This window comes from Ambystoma mexicanum (assembly GCF_040938575.1).
Source record: "Ambystoma mexicanum isolate Mex_15411 chromosome 12 unlocalized genomic scaffold, UKY_AmexF1_1 Mex_chr12_unloc.1, whole genome shotgun sequence".
Taxonomy (NCBI): Eukaryota; Metazoa; Chordata; class Amphibia; order Caudata; family Ambystomatidae; genus Ambystoma; species Ambystoma mexicanum.
In genome coordinates, this window is record NW_027182322.1 from 5,136,776 (window position 1) to 5,145,630 (window position 8,855).

Here is an 8,855-nt window from a genome sequence, read left to right on the forward strand (position 1 = left end):
AGGCTGGCGGGTCATTATCGGCCCTGGCTGCAGCACCATTGCCAGGTTTGTGTAACTGTATTATTTCTAATTGGCTCCACTTTGATGACTTTCATTTGGATTCTGACTTGATTATTGAGATCTTAAATAAGTGACTGGGGATCAGGTGTCCACTTATTCTCATGGATAACATCACAACCAACCTTTAATTCAAACATGAGTCATGACATCACAGATGGAGTACAGCTTATGATAGAGGTGGAGCGTCACATTGTAGCAGCCCAAGTAGCTCGCTGTGATCGTATAGTGGTTAGTACTCTGCTTTGTGGCCGCAGCAACCTCGGTTCGAATCTGAGTCACGGCATTGCGGTGAGGCAATGTCACGGCGGTTGGGCAGATATTTTAGAATTTCCATTAATACATTGTCAATCTCTGTGGAGGACTGAAACAATTCGATATGTCCTGTTACTGTTCTGAACCTTTTGTTTCTTTAATGCTCTTTGCACACTTTTTCATCGGGTGACTGTAATGTATTTCAACCAAATCTAATTAAGAGCGCATTATGTGGTGACATTTGCAGTACATGAAACATTATAACACTGCCATTTACGTCAATAACCACTAGCTTGATTAAGACATATGTATTGCAGCGACCGTATTTCCCAGTTACAAATGGGAATAAAAACAACATCCGCGAGGGATTGAACCAACGACATTTAACTGATGTTGCCAATGGAGCGCGTTACAGAGAGCGCAAGGTCCCGCCTTTACAGTCACACGCTGATGATAATACAGATGTTTAAATAAACAGGCATATCTGTGGACTTGTGGTCTTTCTACATTGGGACTCATAGTCTAGTCCAAGGCTATTGTAGGCACTGGCGTATCTTTTAGTGGAATGAGAAGCATTCTGTAGTCGCGTGAAAGGACCTTTCAAGTCAATCTGATCTGTATTGTCCTGTGAAAAAAAGCGTTCTTAGACACAGTGAGGAGTTTTTGGGGATAATGGGAAAATCATTTCCAACTAAATGACAGGAATTTCTTAGTCCAATCATGAGGTGTGCTAGTCTTTTTTATACTGTGGCGGAAAGAGAGAGAGTATAACAGTCATTATAAATAAAGGGCCAAGGAAGTGACAGTTTATGGAAGGAACAATTTGCACATAGTTTTAGAATGTGGTCAGGAGGAGGACAATGTGCTTACACATATGAAACATTAGAAGGTAGACATTATGGAAGCACATATATTTCTTTATTTTTATTGTATTTGGGGAGAGGGGGTTAATATAGCACGTCCAATGTGGAAACGTGCTTTCCATAGCACCTTGCAGGTGGGCGACATCTAGAGCTGTGCAGTAGCCACCCATGCCCCAGACGTCAAAGAGAACAAGAAGTTACACATGTTGGAAGTGAGGGTGACACATTGAGGAGATATGATCCCCGTAAGAAGCCGAGAGAAGGAGGAGGCGTGAACGTGCATCCATGTATGCAGGCGAGAAGGGAAGGAGCATTGGTCATGCATCCCTGCATGAGGGTGAGACAGAGAGGAGATATGATCCCCGTATGAAGCCGAGAGAAGGAGGAGGCGTGAACGTGCATCCATGTATGCGGGCGAGACAGGAAGGAGCATTGGTCATGCATCCCTGCATGAGGGTGAGACAGGGAGGAGATATGATCCCCGTATGAAGCCAAGAGAAGGAGGAGGCGTGAACGTGCATCCATGTATGCAGGCGAGAAGGGAAGGAGCATTGGTCATGCATCCCTGCATGAGGGTGAGACAGGGAGGAGATATGATCCCCGTATGAAGCCGAGAGAAGGAGGAGGCGTGAACGTGCCTCCATGTATGCGGGCGAGACAGGAAGGAGCATTGGTCATGCATCCCTGCATGAGGGTGAGACAGGGAGGAGATATGATCCCCGTATGAAGCCGAGAGAACGAGGAGACATGAACGTGCATCCATGTATGCGGGCGAGAAGGGAAGGAGCATTGGTCATGCATCCCTGCATGAGGGTAAGACAGGGAGGAGATAAAATCCCTGTATGAAGCCAAGAGAACGAGGCGGCATGAACATGCATCCTTGTATGCAGGTGTGACATGGAGTCATCATGAACATGCATCCCTTTATAAGGACATAACATGGAGGACGCATGAACATGAATGCCTGAATTTTATGGTGGTGGCCTTCGGGTGATTTGGCACGTGCAATTGGTGAAGAGCACTTCTCCTGCGCAAAAAAATAAATGTACTATTAGCACCCCGGAGGGAGCCTCTGCACTTCTTATAGGGAGAAAACTCTGCAATGGAAGGGGACAGGGTCAATAACAGCTGTAAACTCTCACAAGACCATCAATGCTCTCACACTTTCCTGCTCTCAGGCTGGCGGGCCATTATCGGCCCTGGCTGCCGCACCATTGCCAGGTTTGTGTAACTGTATTATTTCTAATTGGCTCCACTTTGATGACTTTCATTTGGATTCTGACTTGATTATTGAGATCTTAAATAAGTGACTGGGGATCAGGTGTCCACTTATTCTCATGGATAACATCACAACCAACCTTTAATTCAAACATGAGTCATGACATCACAGATGGAGTACAGCTTATGATAGAGGTGGAACGTCACATTGTAGCAGCCCAAGTAGCTCTCCCTGATCATATAGTGGTTAGTACTCTGCGTTGTGGCCGCAGCAACCTCGGTTCGAATCCGAGTCACGGCATTGCGGTGAGGCAATGTCACGGCAGTTGGGCAGATATTTTAGAATTTCCATTAATACATTGTCAATCTCTGTGTCGGACTGAAACAATTCGATATGTCCTGTTACTGTTATGAACCTTTTGTTTCTTTAATGCTCTTTGCACACTTTTTCATCGGGTGACTGTAATGTATTTCAACCAAATCTAATTAAGAGCGCATTATGTGGTGACATTTGCAGTACATGAAACATTATAACACTGCCATTTACGTCAATAACCACTAGCTTGATTAAGACATATGTATTGCAGCAACAGTATTTCCCAGTTACAAATGGGAATAAAAACAACATCCGCGAGGGATTGAACCAACGACATTTAACTGATGTTGCCAATGGAGCGCGTTACAGAGAGCGTGAGGTCCCGCCTTTACAGTCACACGCTGATGATAATACAGATGTTTGAATAAACAGGCATATCTGTGGACTTGTGGTCTTTCTACATTGGGACTCAAAGTCTAGTCCTAGGCTATTGTAGGCACTGGCGTATCTTTTAGTGGAATGAGAGGCATTCTGTAGTCGCGTGAAAGGACCTTTCAAGTCAATCTGATCTGTATTGTCCTGTGAAAAAAAGCGTTCTTAGACACAGTGAGGAGTTTTTGGGGATAATGGGAAAATCATTTCCAACTAAATGACAGGAATTTCTTAGTCCAATCATGAGGTGTGCTAGGCTTTTTTATACTGTGGCGGAAAGAGAGAGAGTATAACAGTCATTATAAATAAAGGGCCAAGGAAGTGACAGTTTATGGAAGGAACAATTTGCACATAGTTTTAGAATGTGGTCAGGAGGAGGACAATGTGCTTACACATATGAAACATTAGAAGGTAGACATTATGGAAGCACATATATTTCTTTATTTTTATTGTATTTGGGGAGAGGGGGTTAATATAGCACGTCCAATGTGGAAACGTGCTTTCCATAGCACCTTGCAGGTGGGCGACATCTAGAGCTGTGCAGTAGCCACCCATGCCCCAGACGTCAAAGAGAACAAGAAGTTACACATGTTGGAAGTGAGGGTGACACATTGAGGAGATATGATCCCCGTAAGAAGCCGAGAGAAGGAGGAGGCGTGAACGTGCATCCATGTATGCAGGCGAGAAGGGAAGGAGCATTGGTCATGCATCCCTGCATGAGGGTGAGACAGGGAGGAGATAAAATCCCCGTATGAAGCCAAGAGAACGAGGAGACATGAACGTGCATCCATGTATGCGGGCGAGAAGGGAAGGAGCATTGGTCATGTATCCCTGCATGAGGGTGAGACAGGGAGGAGATAAAATCCCTGTATGAAGCCAAGAGAACGAGGCGGCATGAACATGCATCCTTGTATGCAGGTGTGACATGGAGTCATCATGAACATGCATCCCTTTATAAGGACATAACATGGAGGACGTATGAACATGAATGCCTGAATTTTATGGTGGTGGCCTTCGGGTGATTTGGCACGTATAATTGGTGAAGAGCACTTCTCCTGCGCAAAAAAATAAATGTACTATTAGCACCCCGGAGGGAGCCTCTGCACTTCTTATAGGGAGAAAACTCTGCAATGGAAGGGGACAGGGTCAATAACAGCTGTAAACTCTCACAAGACCATCAATGCTCTCACACTTTCCTGCTCTCAGGCTGGCGGGTCATTATCGGCCCTGGCTGCAGCACCATTGCCAGGTTTGTGTAACTGTATTATTTCTAATTGGCTCCACTTTGATGACTTTCATTTGGATTCTGACTTGATTATTGAGATCTTAAATAAGTGACTGGGGATCAGGTGTCCACTTATTCTCATGGATAACATCACAACCAACCTTTAATTCAAACATGAGTCATGACATCACAGATGGAGTACAGCTTATGATAGAGGTGGAGCGTCACATTGTAGCAGCCCAAGTAGCTCGCTGTGATCGTATAGTGGTTAGTACTCTGCGTTGTGGCCGCAGCAACCTCGGTTCGAATCCGAGTCACGGCATTGCGGTGAGGCAATGTCACGGCGGTTGGGCAGATATTTTAGAATTTCCATTGATACATTGTCAATCTCTGTGGAGGACTGAAACAATTCGATATGTCCTGTTACTGTTCTGAACCTTTTGTTTCTTTAATGCTCTTTGCACACTTTTTCATCGGGTGACTGTAATGTATTTCAACCAAATCTAATTAAGAGCGCATTATGTGGTGACATTTGCAGTACATGAAACATTATAACACTGCCATTTACGTCAATAACCACTAGCTTGATTAAGACATATGTATTGCAGCGACCGTATTTCCCAGTTACAAATGGGAATAAAAACAACATCCGCGAGGGATTGAACCAACGACATTTAACTGATGTTGCCAATGGAGCGCGTTACAGAGAGCGCAAGGTCCCGCCTTTACAGTCACACGCTGATGATAATACAGATGTTTAAATAAACAGGCATATCTGTGGACTTGTGGTCTTTCTACATTGGGACTCATAGTCTAGTCCTAGGCTATTGTAGGCACTGGCGTATCTTTTAGTGGAATGAGAAGCATTCTGTAGTCGCGTGAAAGGACCTTTCAAGTCAATCTGATCTGTATTGTCCTGTGAAAAAAAGCGTTCTTAGACACAGTGAGGAGTTTTTGGGGATAATGGGAAAATCATTTCCAACTAAATGACAGGAATTTCTTAGTCCAATCATGAGGTGTGCTAGTCTTTTTTATACTGTGGCGGAAAGAGAGAGAGTATAACAGTCATTATAAATAAAGGGCCAAGGAAGTGACAGTTTATGGAAGGAACAATTTGCACATAGTTTTAGAATGTGGTCAGGAGGAGGACAATGTGCTTACACATATGAAACATTAGAAGGTAGACATTATGGAAGCACATATATTTCTTTATTTTTATTGTATTTGGGGAGAGGGGGTTAATATAGCACGTCCAATGTGGAAACGTGCTTTCCATAGCACCTTGCAGGTGGGCGACATCTAGAGCTGTGCAGTAGCCACCCATGCCCCAGACGTCAAAGAGAACAAGAAGTTACACATGTTGGAAGTGAGGGTGACACATTGAGGAGATATGATCCCCGTAAGAAGCCGAGAGAAGGAGGAGGCGTGAACGTGCATCCATGTATGCAGGCGAGAAGGGAAGGAGCATTGGTCATGCATCCCTGCATGAGGGTGAGACAGGGAGGAGATATGATCCCCGTATGAAGCCGAGAGAAGGAGGAGGCGTGAACGTGCATCCATGTATGCGGGCGAGACAGGAAGGAGCATTGGTCATGCATCCCTGCATGAGGGTGAGACAGGGAGGAGATATGATCCCCGTATGAAGCCAAGAGAAGGAGGAGGCGTGAACGTGCATCCATGTATGCAGGCGAGAAGGGAAGGAGCATTGGTCATGCATCCCTGCATGAGGGTGAGACAGGGAGGAGATATGATCCCCGTATGAAGCCGAGAGAAGGAGGAGGCGTGAACGTGCCTCCATGTATGCGGGCGAGACAGGAAGGAGCATTGGTCATGCATCCCTGCATGAGGGTGAGACAGGGAGGAGATATGATCCCCGTATGAAGCCGAGAGAACGAGGAGACATGAACGTGCATCCATGTATGCGGGCGAGAAGGGAAGGAGCATTGGTCATGCATCCCTGCATGAGGGTAAGACAGGGAGGAGATAAAATCCCTGTATGAAGCCAAGAGAACGAGGCGGCATGAACATGCATCCTTGTATGCAGGTGTGACATGGAGTCATCATGAACATGCATCCCTTTATAAGGACATAACATGGAGGACGCATGAACATGAATGCCTGAATTTTATGGTGGTGGCCTTCGGGTGATTTGGCACGTGCAATTGGTGAAGAGCACTTCTCCTGCGCAAAAAAATAAATGTACTATTAGCACCCCGGAGGGAGCCTCTGCACTTCTTATAGGGAGAAAACTCTGCAATGGAAGGGGACAGGGTCAATAACAGCTGTAAACTCTCACAAGACCATCAATGCTCTCACACTTTCCTGCTCTCAGGCTGGCGGGCCATTATCGGCCCTGGCTGCCGCACCATTGCCAGGTTTGTGTAACTGTATTATTTCTAATTGGCTCCACTTTGATGACTTTCATTTGGATTCTGACTTGATTATTGAGATCTTAAATAAGTGACTGGGGATCAGGTGTCCACTTATTCTCATGGATAACATCACAACCAACCTTTAATTCAAACATGAGTCATGACATCACAGATGGAGTACAGCTTATGATAGAGGTGGAACGTCACATTGTAGCAGCCCAAGTAGCTCTCCCTGATCATATAGTGGTTAGTACTCTGCGTTGTGGCCGCAGCAACCTCGGTTCGAATCCGAGTCACGGCATTGCGGTGAGGCAATGTCACGGCAGTTGGGCAGATATTTTAGAATTTCCATTAATACATTGTCAATCTCTGTGTCGGACTGAAACAATTCGATATGTCCTGTTACTGTTATGAACCTTTTGTTTCTTTAATGCTCTTCGCACACTTTTTCATCGGGTGACTGTAATGTATTTCAACCAAATCTAATTAAGAGCGCATTATGTGGTGACATTTGCAGTACATGAAACATTATAACACTGCCATTTACGTCAATAACCACTAGCTTGATTAAGACATATGTATTGCAGCAACAGTATTTCCCAGTTACAAATGGGAATAAAAACAACATCCGCGAGGGATTGAACCAACGACATTTAACTGATGTTGCCAATGGAGCGCGTTACAGAGAGCGTGAGGTCCCGCCTTTACAGTCACACGCTGATGATAATACAGATGTTTGAATAAACAGGCATATCTGTGGACTTGTGGTCTTTCTACATTGGGACTCAAAGTCTAGTCCTAGGCTATTGTAGGCACTGGCGTATCTTTTAGTGGAATGAGAGGCATTCTGTAGTCGCGTGAAAGGACCTTTCAAGTCAATCTGATCTGTATTGTCCTGTGAAAAAAAGCGTTCTTAGACACAGTGAGGAGTTTTTGGGGATAATGGGAAAATCATTTCCAACTAAATGACAGGAATTTCTTAGTCCAATCATGAGGTGTGCTAGGCTTTTTTATACTGTGGCGGAAAGAGAGAGAGTATAACAGTCATTATAAATAAAGGGCCAAGGAAGTGACAGTTTATGGAAGGAACAATTTGCACATAGTTTTAGAATGTGGTCAGGAGGAGGACAATGTGCTTACACATATGAAACATTAGAAGGTAGACATTATGGAAGCACATATATTTCTTTATTTTTATTGTATTTGGGGAGAGGGGGTTAATATAGCACGTCCAATGTGGAAAAGTGCTTTCCATAGCACCTTGCAGGTGGGCGACATCTAGAGCTGTGCAGTAGCCACCCATGCCCCAGACGTCAAAGAGAACAAGAAGTTACACATGTTGGAAGTGAGGGTGAGACATTGAGGAGATATGATCCCCGTATGAAGCCGAGAGAAGGAGGAGGCGTGAACGTGCATCCATGTATGAGGCGAGAAGGGAAGGAGCATTGGTCATGCATCCCTGCATGAGGGTGAGACAGGGAGGAGATATGATCCCCGTATGAAGCCGAGAGAAGGAGGAGGCGTGAACGTGCATCCATGTATGCGGGCGAGACAGGAAGGAGCATTGGTCATGCATCCCTGCATGAGGGTGAGACAGGGAGGAGATATGATCCCCGTATGAAGCCGAGAGAAGGAGGAGGCGTGAACGTGCATCCATGTATGCAGGTGAGAAGGGAAGGAGCATTGGTCATGCATCCCTGCATGAGGGTGAGACAGGGAGGAGATATGATCCCCGTATGAAGCCGAGAGAAGGAGGAGGCGTGAACGTGCATCCATGTATGCAGGCGTGACAGGAAGGAGCATTGGTCATGCATCCCTGCATGAGGGTGAGACAGGGAGGAGATATGATCCCCGTATGAAGCCGAGAGAAGGAGGAGGCGTGAACGTGCATCCATGTATGCGGGCGAGACGGGAAGGAGCATTGGTCATGCATCCCTGCATGAGGGTAAGACAGGGAGGAGATAAAATCCCTGTATGAAGCCAAGAGAACGAGGCGGCATGAACATGCATCCTTGTATGCAGGTGTGACATGGAGTCATCATGAACATGCATCCCTTTATAAGGACATAACATGGAGGACGCATGAACATGAATGCCTGAATTTTATGGTGGTGGCC

General features: G+C 45.5%; 1 non-coding gene across 1 annotated transcript; it reads left to right on the forward strand.

The window, feature by feature from the left end:
* The first annotated feature begins 4,616 nt into the window (after nt 1-4,616).
* TRNAH-GUG (transfer RNA histidin (anticodon GUG)) lies at nt 4,617-4,688 on the forward strand. The gene has a single exon. It is a non-coding gene; the product is annotated as a tRNA-His (tRNA).
* The last annotated feature ends 4,167 nt before the right edge of the window (nt 4,689-8,855 follow it).